The sequence below is a fragment of the Hydractinia symbiolongicarpus genome, chromosome 8, assembly GCF_029227915.1.
Source record: "Hydractinia symbiolongicarpus strain clone_291-10 chromosome 8, HSymV2.1, whole genome shotgun sequence".
Taxonomy (NCBI): Eukaryota; Metazoa; Cnidaria; class Hydrozoa; order Anthoathecata; family Hydractiniidae; genus Hydractinia; species Hydractinia symbiolongicarpus.
This window is the reverse complement of record NC_079882.1, coordinates 16,860,104-16,874,413: the sequence shown is the minus strand read 5'-3', so window position 1 is coordinate 16,874,413 and position 14,310 is coordinate 16,860,104. Positions and strand designations below refer to the sequence as shown.

General features: G+C 45.8%; 1 long non-coding RNA gene across 1 annotated transcript in view; it reads left to right on the top strand.

Moving 5' to 3' along the window:
• The first annotated feature begins 1,988 nt into the window (after positions 1–1,988).
• Positions 1,989–14,310, top strand: part of LOC130655232 (uncharacterized) — a 44,461-nt gene continuing 32,139 nt past the window's right edge. Inside the window, exon 1 of the long non-coding RNA XR_008984602.1 lies at positions 1,989–3,096. This is a non-coding gene — a long non-coding RNA (uncharacterized LOC130655232). The remainder of the gene's footprint in view (positions 3,097–14,310) is intronic.

The window sequence follows — 14,310 nt, the reverse complement described above, 5'->3', positions numbered from 1 at the left end:
ACGTATTTAAGAGTGTTGTAAGGCAACAGCGATAATGAAAATGACTTGAGACGTTGTAGCGCATTTAGACTTGAAGGAATAGTCCAATGGTATCCTGCGCAGATCGGTGAAACCATGTGATTTACGTGTGAGGCCTTTATTATACTGCAAAAGGCCATATTACAGCCTTTATAGGACTGTGCACGTAGTTAAGAGTGTTGTAAAGCAACAGCGCTAATGAAAACGACTTGGGAGGTTGTAGCGCATTGAGACTGGAACGACTAGTCCAATGGTGACCTGCGCAGAAGGGTGAAACCACGTGATTAACGTGTGAGGCCTTTATTAGACAGCAAAGGGCCATATTACAGCCTTTATAGGACTGTGCACGTAGTTAAGAGTGTCTTAAGGCAACGGCGCTGATGAACACGACTTGAGACGTTGTTGCACATTGAGACTGGAAGGACTAGGCCAATGGTAACCTGCGCAGGCATGTGAAGCCACGTGATTTACGTGTGAAGCCTTTATTAGACTGCAAAGGGCCATATTACAGCCTTTATAGGACTGTGCACGTAGTTATGAGTGTTGTAAAGCAAGGGCGCCAATGAAAACGACTTGGGACGTTGTAGCGCATTGAGACTGGAAGGAATAGTCCAGTGGTAACCTGCGCAGGCAGATGGAACCAAGTGATTTACGTGTGAGGCCTTTATTAGACTGCAAAAGGCTATATTACAGACTTTATAGGACTGTGAACGTAGTTAAGAGTGTTGTAAAGCAACGGCGCTAATGAAAACGACTTGGGACGTTGTAGCACATTGAGACTGGAAGGACTAGGCCAATGGTAACCTGCGCAGGTAGGTGAAACAACGTGATTTACGTGTGAAGCCTTTATTAGACTGCAAAAGGCCATATTACAGCCTTTATAGGACTGTGCACGTAGTTAAGGGTGTTGTATGGCAACAGCGATAATGAAAACGACTTGGGACGTTGTAGCGCATTGAGACTGGAAGGACTAGGCCAATGATAACCTGTGCAGACCGGTGAAATCACGTGATTTACGTGTGAGGCCTTTATTAGACTGCAAAAGCCAATATTACAGCCTTTATAGGACTGTGCACGTAGTTAAGAGTGTTGTAAAGCAACGGCGCTAATGAAAACGACTTGGGACGTTGTAGCACATTGAGACTGGAAGGACTAGGCCGATGGTAACCTGCGCAGGCAGGTGAAACAACGTGATTTACGTGTGAGGCCTTTATTAGACTGCAAAAGGCCATATTATAGCCTTTATAGGACTGTGCACGTATTTAAGAGTGTTGTAAGGCAACAGCGATAATGAAAACGACTTGGGACGTTGTAGCGCATTGAGACTGGAAGGACTAGGCCAATGGTAACCTGCGCAGACCGGTGAAATCACGTGATTTACGTGTGAGGCCTTTATTAGACTGCAAAAGGCCATATTACAGCCTTTATAGGACTGTGCACGTAGTTAAGAGTGTTGTAAAGCAACGGCGCTAATGAAAACGACTTGGGACGTTGTAGCACATTGAGACTGGAAGGACTATGCCGATGGTAACCTGCGCAGGCAGGTGAAACAACGTGATTTACGTGTGAGGCCTTTATTAGACTGCAAAAGGCCATATTACAGCCTTTATAGGACTGTGCACGTAGTTAAGAGTGTTCTAAGGCAACTTCGCCAATGAAAACGACTTGGGACGTTGTAGTGCAGTGAGACTGGAAGGAATAGTCCAATGGTAACCTGCGCAGGCAGATGGAACCACGTGATTTACGTGTGAGGCTTTTATTAGACTGCAAAAGGCCATATTACAGCCTTTATAGGACTGTGCACGTAGTTAAGAGTGTTGTAAAGCAATGGCGCTAATGAAAACGACTTGGGACGTTGTAGCACATGGAGACTGGAAGGATTAGACCAATGGTAACCTGCGCAGGCAGGTGAAACCACGTGATTTACGTATGAAGCCTTTGCTAGACTGCAAAAGGCCAAATAACAGCCTTTATAGGACTGTGCACGTAGTTAAGAGTGTTGTAAAGCAACGGCGCCAATGAAAACGACTTGGGACGTTGTAGCGCATTGAGAATGTAAGGACTAGGCCAATGGTAACCTGCGCAGACAGGTGAAACCACGTGATTTACGTGTGAGGCCTTTAATAGACTGCAAAAGGCCATATTACAGCCTTTACAGGACTGTGCAGGTAGTTAAGAGTGTTCTAAGGCCACGGCGCTAAGGAAAACCACTTGAAACGTTGTAGTGCATTGAGACTGGAAGGAATAGTCCAGTGGTAACCTGCGCAGGCAGATGGAACCAAGTGATTTTCGTGTGAGGGCTTTATTAGACCGCAAAAGGCCATATTACAGCCTTTATAGGACTGTGAACGTAGTTAAGAGTGTTGTAAAGCAACGGCGCTAATGAAAACGACTTGGGACGTTGTAGCACTTTGAGACTGGAAGGACTAGGCCAATGGTAACCTGCGCAGGCAGGTGAAACAACGTGATTTACGTGTGAAGCCTTTATTAGACTGCAAAAGGCCATATTACAGCCTTTATAGGACTGTGCACGTAGTTAAAAGTGTTGTATGGCAACAGCGCTAATGAAAATGACTTGGGACGCTGTAGCGCATTGAGACTGGAAGTAATAGTCCAATGGTAACCTGCACAGACAAATGGAACCGCGCGATTTACGTGTGAGGCCTTTATTAGACTGCAAAAGGCCATATTACAGCCTTTATAGGACTGTGCACGTATTTAAGAGTGTTGTAAGGCAACAGCGATAATGAAAACGACTTGGGACGTTGTAGTGCATTGAGACTGGAAGGAATAGTCCAATGGTAACCTGCGCAGGCAGATGGAACCACGTGATTTACGTGTGAGGCTTTTATTAGACTGCAAAAGGCCATATTACAGCCTTTATAGGACTGTGCACGTAGTTAAGAGTGTTGTAAAGCAATGGCGCTAATGAAAACGACTTGGGACGTTGTAGCACATGGAGACTGGAAGGACTAGACCAATGGTAACCTGCGCAGGCAGGTGAAACCACGTGATTTACGTATGAAGCCTTTGCTAGACTGCAAAAGGCCAAATTACAGCCTTTATAGGACTGTGCAGGTAGTTAAGAGTGTTCTAAGGCCACGGCGCTAAGGAAAACCACTTAAAACGTTGTAGTGCATTGAGACTGGAAGGAATAGTCCAGTGGTAACCTGCGCAGGCAGATGGAACCAAGTGATTTACGTGTGAGGGCTTTATTAGACCGCAAAAGGCCATATTACAGCCTTTATAGGACTGTGAACGTAGTTAAGAGTGTTGTAAAGCAACGGCGCTAATGAAAACGACTTGGGACGTTGTAGCACATTGAGACTGGAAGGACTAGGCCAATGGTAACCTGCGCAGGCAGGTGAAACAACGTGATTTACGTGTGAAGCCTTTATTAGACTGCAAAAGGCCATATTACAGCCTTTATAGGACTGTGCACGTAGTTAAAAGTGTTGTATGGCAACAGCGCTAATGAAAATGACTTGGGACGCTGTAGCGCATTGAGACTGGAAGTAATAGTCCAATGGTAACCAGCACAGACAAATGGAACCACGCGATTTACGTGTGAGGCCTTTATTAGACTGCAAAAGGCCATATTACAGCCTTTATAGGACTGTGCACGTATTTAAGAGTGTTGTAAGGCAACAGCGATAATGAAAACGACTTGGGACGTTGTAGCGCATTGAGACTGGAAGGACTAGGCCAATGATAACCTGCGCAGACCGGTGAAATCACGTGATTTACGTGTGAGGCCTTTATTAGACTGCAAAAGCCAATATTACAGCCTTTATAGGACTGTGCACGTAGTTAAGAGTGTTGTAAAGCAACGGCGCTAATGAAAACGACTTGGGACGTTGTAGCACATTGAGACTGGAAGGACTAGGCCGATGGTAACCTGCGCAGGCAGGTGAAACAACGTGATTTACGTGTGAGGCCTTTATTAGACTGCAAAAGGCCATATTACAGCCTTTATAGGACTGTGCACGCATTTAAGAGTGTTGTAAGGCAACAGCGATAATGAAAACGACTTGGGACGTTGTAGCGCATTGAGACTGGAAGGACTAGGCCAATGGTAACCTGCGCAGACCGGTGAAATCACGTGATTTACGTGTGAGGCCTTTATTAGACTGCAAAAGGCCACATTACAGCCTTTATAGGACTGTGCACGTAGTTAAGAGTGTTGTAAAGCAACGGCGCTAATGAAAACGACTTGGGACGTTGTAGCACATTGAGACTGGAAGGACTAGGCCGATGGTAACCTGCGCAGGCAGGTGAAACAACGTGATTTACGTGTGAGGCCTTTATTAGACTGCAAAAGGCCATATTACAGCCTTTATAGGACTGTGCACGTAGTTAACAGTGTTCTAAGGCAACTTCGCCAATGAAAACGACTTGGGACGTTGTAGTGCATTGAGACTGGAAGGAATAGTCCAATGGTAACCTGCGCAGGCAGATGGAACCACGTGATTTACGTGTGAGGCTTTTATTAGACTGCAAAAGGCCATATTACAGCCTTTATAGGACTGTGCACGTAGTTAAGAGTGTTGTAAAGCAATGGCGCTAATGAAAACGACTTGGGACGTTGTAGCACATGAAGACTGGAAGGACTAGACCAATGGTAACCTGCGCAGGCAGGTGAAACCACGTGATTTACGTATGAAGCCTTTGCTAGACTGCAAAAGGCCAAATTACAGCCTTTATAGGACTGTGCACGCAGTTAAGAGTGTTGTAAGGCAACGGCGCTAATAAAAACACTTGGGACGTTGTAGCGCATTGAGAGTGTAAGGACTAGACCAATGGTAACCTGTGCAGACAGGTTAAACCACGTGATTTACGTGTGAGGCCTTTATTAGACTGCAAAAGGCCATATTACAGCCTTTATAGGACTGTGCACGTAGTTAAGAGTGTTCTAAGGCAAATTCGCCAATGAAAACGACTTGGGACGTTGTAGCACATTGAGACTGAAAGGACTAGACCAATGGTAACCTGCGCAGGCAGGTGAAACCACGTGATTTACGCATGAAGCCTTTACTAGACAGCAAAAGGCCAAATTACAGCCTTTATAGGACTGTTCACGTAGTTAAGAGTGTTGTAAGGCAGCGGCGCTAATGAAAACGACTTGGGACGTTGTAGTGCATTGAGACTGGAAGGACTAGGCCAATGGTGACCTGCGCAGACCGGTGAAACCACGTGATTTACGTGTGAGGCCTTTACTAGACTGCAAAAGGCCATATCACAGCCTTTATAGGACTGTGCACGTAGTTAAGAGTGTTCTAAGGCAACTTCGCCAATGAAAACGACTTGGGACGTTGTAGCGCATTGAGACTGTAAGGACTAGGCCAATTGTAACCTACGCAGACAGGTGAAACCACGTGATTTACGTGTGAGGCCTTTATTAGACTGCAAAAGGCTATATTACAGCCTTTATAGGACTGTGCACGTAGTTAAGAGTGTTGTAATGCAACGGCGCTAATGAAAACGACTTGGGACGTTGTAGCGCATTGAGACTGGAACGACTAGTCCAATGGTAACCTGCACAGACAGGTGAGACCACGTGATTTACGTGTGAGGCCTTTATTAGACTGCAAAAGGCCATATTACAGCCTTTATAGGCCTGTGCACGTTAAGAGTGTTCTAAGGCAACTTCGCCAATGAAAACGACTTGGGACGTTGTAGCGCATTGAAATTGTAAGGACTAGGCCAATGGTAACCTACGCAGACAGGTGAAACCACGTGATTTACGTGTGAAGCCTTTATTAGACTGCAAAAGGCCATATTACAGCCTTTATAGGACTGTGCACGTAGTTAAGAGTGTTGTAAGGCAACGGCGCTAATGAAAACGACTTGGGACGTTGTAGCACATTGAGACTGGAAGGACTAGGCCAATGGTAACCGGCGCAGACCGGTGAAACCACGTGATTTACGTGTGGGGCCTTTATTAGACTGCAAAAGGCCATATTACAGCCTTTATAGGACTGTGCACGTAGTTAAGAGTGTTGTATGGCAACGGCGCTAATGAAAATGACTTGGGACGCTGTAGCGCATTGAGACTGGAAGTAATAGTCCAATGGTAACCTGCACAGACAAATGGAACCACGCGATTTACGTGTGAGGCCTTTATTAGACTGCAAAAGGCCATATTACAGCCTTTATAGGACTGTGCACGTATTTAAGAGTGTTGTAAGGCAACAGCGATAATGAAAACGACTTGGGACGTTGTAGCGCATTGAGACTGGAAGGACTAGGCCAATGATAACCTGCGCAGACCGGTGAAATCACGTGATTTACGTGTGAGGCCTTTATTAGACTGCAAAAGCCAATATTACAGCCTTTATAGGACTGTGCACGTAGTTAAGAGTGTTGTAAAGCAACGGCGCTAATGAAAACGACTTGGGACGTCGTAGCACATTGAGACTGGAAGGACTAGGCCGATGGTAACCTGCGCAGGCAGGTGAAACAACGTGATTTACGTGTGAGGCCTTTATTAGACTGCAAAAGGCCATATTACAGCCTTTATAGGACTGTGCACGTATTTAAGAGTGTTGTAAGGCAACAGCGATAATGAAAACGACTTGGGACGTTGTAGTGCATTGAGACTGGAAGGACTAGGCCAATGGTAACCTGCGCAGGCAGATGGAACCACGTGATTTACGTGTGAGGCTTTTATTAGACTGCAAAAGGCCATATTACAGCCTTTATAGGACTGTGCACGTAGTTAAGAGTGTTGTAAAGCAATGGCGCTAATGAAAACGACTTGGGACGTTGTAGCACATGGAGACTGGAAGGACTAGACCAATGGTAACCTGCGCAGGCAGGTGAAACCACGTGATTTACGTATGAAGCCTTTGCTAGACTGCAAAAGGCCAAATTACAGCCTTTATAGGACTGTGCACGTAGTTAAGAGTGTTGTAAAGCAACGGCGCCAATGAAAACGACTTGGGACGTTGTAGCGCATTGAGAATGTAAGGACTAGGCCAATGGTAACCTGCGCAGACAGGTGAAACCACGTGATTAACGTGTGAGGCCTTTAATAGACTGCAAAAGGCCATATTACAGCCTTTACAGGACTGTACAGGTAGTTAAGAGTGTTCTAAGGCCACGGCGCTAAGGAAAACCACTTGAAACGTTGTAGTGCATTGAGACTGGAAGGAATAGTCCAGTGGTAACCTGCGCAGGCAGATGGAACCAAGTGATTTACGTGTGAGGCCTTTATTAGACCGCAAAAGGCCATATTACAGCCTTTATAGGACTGTGCACGTAGTTAAGAGTGTTGTAAGGCAACAGCGATAATGAAAACGACTTGGGACGTTGTAGCGCATTGAGACTGGAAGGACTAGGCCAATGGTAACCTGCGCAGACCGGTGAAATCACGTGATTTACGCGTGAGGCCTTTATTAGACTGCAAAAGGCCATATTACAGCCTTTATAGGACTGTGCACGTAGTTAAGAGTGTTGTAAAGCAACGGCGCTAATGAAAACGACTTGGGACGTTGTAGCACATTGAGACTGGAAGGACTAGGCCGATGGTAACCTGCGCAGGCAGGTGAAACAACGTGATTTACGTGTGAGGCCTTTATTAGACTGCAAAAGGCCATATTACAGCCTTTATAGGACTGTGCACGTAGTTAAGAGTGTTCTAAGGCAACTTCGCCAATGAAAACGACTTGGGACGTTGTAGTGCATTGAGACTGGAAGGAATAGTCCAATGGTAACCTGCGCAGGCAGATGGAACCACGTGATTTACGTGTGAGGCTTTTATTAGACTGCAAAAGGCCATATTACAGCCTTTATAGGACTGTGCACGTAGTTAAGAGTGTTGTAAAGCAATGGCGCTAATGAAAACGACTTGGGACGTTGTAGCACATGGCGACTGGAAGGACTAGACCAATGGTAACCTGCGCAGGCAGGTGAAACCACGTGATTTACGTATGAAGCCTTTGCTAGACTGCAAAAAGCCAAATTACAGCCTTTATAGGACTGTGCACGCAGTTAAGAGTGTTGTAAGGCAACGGCGCTAATAAAAACACTTGGGACGTTGTAGCGCATTGAGACTGTAAGGACTAGACCAATGGTAACCTGTGCAGACAGGTTAAACCACGTGATTTACGTGTGAGGCCTTTATTAGACTGCAAAAGGCCATATTACAGCCTTTATAGGACTGTGCACGTAGTTAAGAGTGTTCTAAGGCAAATTCGCCAATGAAAACGACTTGGGACGTTGTAGCACATTGAGACTGAAAGGACTAGACCAATGGTAACCTGCGCAGGCAGGTGAAACCACGTGATTTACGCATGAAGCCTTTACTAGACTGCAAAAGGCCAAATTACAGCCTTTATAGGACTGTTCACGTAGTTAAGAGTGTTGTAAGGCAGCGGCGCTAATGAAAACGACTTGGGACGTTGTAGTGCATTGAGACTGGAAGGACTAGGCCAATGGTGACCTGCGCAGACCGTTGAAACCACGTGATTTACGTGTGAGGCCTTTACTAGACTGCAAAACGCCATATCACAGCCTTTATAGGACTGTGCACGTAGTTAAGAGTGTTCTAAGGCAACTTCGCCAATGAAAACGACTTGGGACGTTGTAGCGCATTGAGACTGTAAGGACTAGGCCAATTGTAACCTACGCAGACAGGTGAAACCACGTGATTTACGTGTGAGGCTTTTATTAGACTGCAAAAGGCCATATTACAGCCTTTATAGGACTGTGCACGTAGTTAAGAGTGTTGTAAAGCAATGGCGCTAATGAAAACGACTTGGGACGTTGTAGCACATGGAGACTGGAAGGACTAGACCAATGGTAACCTGCGCAGGCAGGTGAAACCACGTGATTTACGCATGAAGCCTTTACTAGACTGCAAAAGGCCAAATTACAGCCTTTATAGGACTGTTCACGTAGTTAAGAGTGTTGTAAGGCAGCGGCACTAATGAAAACGACTTGGGACGTTGTAGTGCATTGAGACTGGAAGGACTAGGCCAATGGTGACCTGCGCAGACCGGTGAAACCACGTGATTTACGTGGGAGGCCTTTACTAGACTGCAAAAGGCCATATCACAGCCTTTATAGGACTGTGCACGTAGTTAAGAGTGTTCTAAGGCAACTTCGCCAATGAAAACGACTTGGGACGTTGTAGCGCATTGAGACTGTAAGGACTAGGCCAATTGTAACCTACGCAGACAGGTGAAACCACGTGATTTACGTGTGAGGCCTTTATTACACTGCAAAAGGCCATATTACAGCCTTTATAGGCCTGTGCACGTTAAGAGTGTTCTAAGGCAACTTCGCCAATGAAAACGACTTGGGACGTTGTAGTGCATTGAGACTGGAAGGAATAGTCCAATGGTAACCTGCGCAGGCAGATGGAACCACGTGATTTACGTGTGAGGCTTTTATTAGACTGCAAAAGGCCATATTACAGCCTTTATAGGACTGTGCACGTAGTTAAGAGTGTTGTAAAGCAACGGCGCCAATGAAAACGACTTGGGACGTTGTAGCGCATTGAGAATGTAAGGACTAGGCCAATGGTAACCTGCGCAGACAGGTGAAACCACGTGATTTACGTGTGAGGCCTTTAATAGACTGCAAAAGGCCATATTACAGCCTTTACAGGACTGTGCAGGTAGTTAAGAGTGTTCTAAGGCCACGGCGCTAAGGAAAACCACTTGAAACGTTGTAGTGCATTGAGACTGGAAGGAATAGTCCAGTGGTAACCTGCGCAGGCAGATGGAACCAAGTGATTTACGTGTGAGGCCTTTATTAGACCGCAAAAGGCCATATTACAGCCTTTATAGGACTGTGAACGTAGTTAAGAGTGTTGTAAAGCAACGGCGCTAATGAAAACGACTTGGGACGTTGTAGCACATTGAGACTGGAAGGACTAGGCCGATGGTAACCTGCGCAGGCAGGTGAAACAACGTGATTTACGTGTGAGGCCTTTATTAGACTGCAAAAGGCCATATTACAGCCTTTATAGGACTGTGCACGTAGTTAAGAGTGTTCTAAGGCAACTTCGCCAATGAAAACAACTTGGGACGTTGTAGTGCATTGAGACTGGAAGGAATAGTCCAATGGTAACCTGCGCAGGCAGATGGAACCACGTGATTTACGTGTGAGGCTTTTATTAGACTGCAAAAGGCCATATTACAGCCTTTATAGGACTCTGCACGTAGTTAAGAGTGTTGTAAAGCAATGGCGCTAATGAAAACGACTTGGGACGTTGTAGCACATGGAGACTGGAAGGACTAGACCAATGGTAACCTGCGCAGGCAGGTGAAACCACGTGATTTACGTATGAAGCCTTTGCTAGACTGCAAAAGGCCAAATTACAGCCTTTATAGGACTGTGCACGCAGTTAAGAGTGTTGTAAGGCAACGGCGCTAATAAAAACACTTGGGACGTTGTAGCGCATTGAGACTGTAAGGACTAGACCAATGGTAACCTGTGCAGACAGGTTAAACCACGTGATTTACGTGTGAGGCCTTTATTAGACTGCAAAAGGCCATATTACAGCCTTTATAGGACTGTGCACGTAGTTAAGAGTGTTCTAAGGCAAATTCGCCAATGAAAACGACTTGGGACGTTGTAGCACATTGAGACTGAAAGGACTAGACCAATGGTAACCTGCGCAGGGAGGTGAAACCACGTGATTTACGCATGAAGCCTTTACTAGACTGCAAAAGGCCATATTACAGCCTTTATAGGACTGTGCACGTAGTTAAGAGTGTTGTAAAGCAACGGCGCTAATGAAAACGACTTGGGACGTTGTAGCACATTGAGACTGGAAGGACTAGGCCGATGGTAACCTGCGCAGGCAGGTGAAACAACGTGATTTACGTGTGAGGCCTTTATTAGACTGCAAAAGGCCATATTACAGCCTTTATAGGACTGTGCACGTAGTTAAGAGTGTTCTAAGGCAACTTCGCCAATGAAAACGACTTGGGACGTTGTAGCACATGGAGACTGGAAGGACTAGACCAATGGTAACCTGCGCAGGCAGGTGAAACCACGTGATTTACGTATGAATCCTTTGCTAGACTGCAAAAGGCCAAATTACAGCCTTTATAGGACTGTGCACGCAGTTAAGAGTGTTGTAAGGCAACGGCGCTAATAAAAACACTTGGGACGTTGTAGCGCATTGAGACTGTAAGGACTAGACCAATGGTAACCTGTGCAGACAGGTTAAACCACGTGATTTACGTGTGAGGCCTTTATTAGACTGCAAAAGGCCATATTACAGCCTTTATAGGACTGTGCACGTAGTTAAGAGTGTTCTAAGGCAAATTCGCCAATGAAAACGACTTGGGACGTTGTAGCACATTGAGACTGAAAGGACTAGACCAATGGTAACCTGCGCAGGCAGGTGAAACCACGTGATTTACGCATGAAGCCTTTACTAGACTGCAAAAGGCCATATTACAGCCTTTATAGGACTGTGCACGTAGTTAGGAGTGTTGTAAAGCAACGGCGCTAATGAAAACGACTTGGGACGTTGTAGCACATTGAGACTGGAAGGACTAGGCCGATGGTAACCTGCGCAGGCAGGTGAAACAACGTGATTTACGTGTGAGGCCTTTATTAGACTGCAAAAGGCCATATTACAGCCTTTATAGGACTGTGCACGTAGTTAAGAGTGTTCTAAGGCAACTTCGCCAATGAAAACGACTTGGGACGTTGTAGTGCATTGAGACTGGAAGGAATAGTCCAATGGTAACCTGCGCAGGCAGATGGAACCACGTGATTTACGTGTGAGGCTTTTATTAGACTGCAAAAGGCCATATTACAGCCTTTATAGGACTGTGCACGTAGTTAAGAGTGTTGTAAAGCAATGGCGCTAATGAAAACGACTTGGGACGTTGTAGCACATGGAGACTGGAAGGACTAGACCAATGGTAACCTGCGCAGGCAGGTGAAACCACGTGATTTACGTATGAAGCCTTTGCTAGACTGCAAAAGGCCAAATTACAGCCTTTATAGGACTGTGCACGCAGTTAAGAGTGTTGTAAGGCAACGGCGCTAATAAAAACACTTGGGACGTTGTAGCGCATTGAGACTGTAAGGACTAGACCAATGGTAACCTGTGCAGACAGGTTAAACCACGTGATTTACGTGTGAGGCCTTTATTAGACTGCAAAAGGCCATATTACAGCCTTTATAGGACTGTGCACGTAGTTAAGAGTGTTCTAAGGCAAATTCGCCAATGAAAACGACTTGGGACGTTGTAGCACATTGAGACTGAAAGGACTAGACCAATGGTAACCTGCGCAGGCAGGTGAAACCACGTGATTTACGCATGAAGCCTTTACTAGACTGCAAAAGGCCAAATTACAGCCTTTATAGGACTGTTCACGTAGTTAAGAGTGTTGTAAGGCAGCGGCGCTAATGAAAACGACTTGGGACGTTGTAGTGCATTGAGACTGGAAGGACTAGGCCAATGGTGACCTGCGCAGACCGGTGAAACCACGTGATTTACGTGTGAGGCCTTTACTAGACTGCAAAAGGCCATATCACAGCCTTTATAGGACTGTGCACGTAGTTAAGAGTGTTCTAAGGCAACTTCGCCAATGAAAACGACTTGGGACGTTGTAGCGCATTGAGACTGTAAGGACTAGGCCAATTGTAACCTACGCAGACAGGTGAAACCACGTGATTTACGTGTAAGGCCTTTATTAGACTGCAAAAGGCCATATTACAGCCTTTATAGGACTGTGCACGTAGTTAAGAGTGTTGTAATGCAACGGCGCTAATGAAAACGACTTGGGACGTTGTAGCGCATTGAGACTGGAACGACTAGTCCAATGGTAACCTGCACAGACAGGTGAGACCACGTGATTTACGTGTGAGGCCTTTATTAGACTGCAAAAGGCCATATTACAGCCTTTATAGGCCTGTGCACGTTAAGAGTGTTCTAAGGCAACTTCGCCAATGAAAACGACTTGGGACGTTGTAGCGCATTGAAATTGTAAGGACTAGGCCAATGGTAACCTACGCAGACAGGTGAAACCACGTGATTTACGTGTGAGGCCTTTATTAAACTGCAAAAGGCCATATTACAGCCTTTATAGGACTGTGCACGTAGTTAAGAGTGTTGTAAGGCAACGGCGCTAATGAAAACGACTTGGGACGTTGTAGCGCATTGAGACTGGAAGGACTAGGCCAATGGTAACCGGCGCAGACCGGTGAAACCACGTGATTTACGTGTGGGGCCTTTATTAGACTGCAAAAGGCCATATTACAGCCTTTATAGGACTGTGCACGTATTTAAGAGTGTTGTAAGGCAACAGCGATAATGAAAACGACTTGGGACGTTGTAGCGCATTGAGACTGGAAGGACTAGGCCAATGGTAACCTTTATAGGACTGTGCACGTAGTTAAGAGTGTCTTAAGGCAACGGCGCTAATGAAAACGACTTGAGACGTTGTAGCACATTGAGACTGGAAGGACTAGGCCAATGGAAACCTGCACAGGCAAATGAAACCACGTGATTTACGTGTGAGGCCTTTATTAGACTGCAAAAGGCCACAATACAGCCTTTATAGGACTGTGGACGAAGTTAAGAGTGTTCTAAGGCAACTTCGCTAATGAAAACGACTTGGGAGGTTGTAGCGCATTGAGACTGGAACGACTAGTCCAATGGTGACCTGCGCAGACCGGTGAAACCACGTGATTAACGTGTGAGGCCTTTATTAGACAGCAAAGGGCCATATTACAGCCTTTATAGGACTGTGCACTTAGTTAAGAGTGTCTTAAGGCAACGGCGCCAATGAACACGACTTGAGACGTTGTTGCACATTGAGATTGGAAGGACTAGGCCAATGGTAACCTGCGCAGGCATGTGAAACCACGTGATTTACGTGTGAAGCCTTTATTAGACTGCAAAAGGCCATATTACAGCCTTTATAGGACTGTGCAGGTAGTTAAGAGTGTCTTAAGGCAACGGCGCTAATGAAAACGACTTGAGACGTTGTAGCACATTGAGACTGGAAGGACTAGGTCAATGGTGACCTGCGCAGACAGGTGAAACCACGTGATCTATGTATGAAGCCTTTACTAGACTGCAAAAGGCCAAATTACAGCCTTTATAGGACTGTGCACGTAGTTAAGAGTGTTGTAAGGCAACGGCGCTAATGAAAACGACTTGGGACGTTGTAGCGCATTGAGACTGGAAGGACTAGGCCAATGGTGACCTGCGCAGACCGGTGAAACCACGTGATTAACGTGTGAGGCCTTTATTAGACTGCAAAGGGCAATACTACAGCCTTTATAGGACTGTGCACGTAGTTAAGGGTGTCT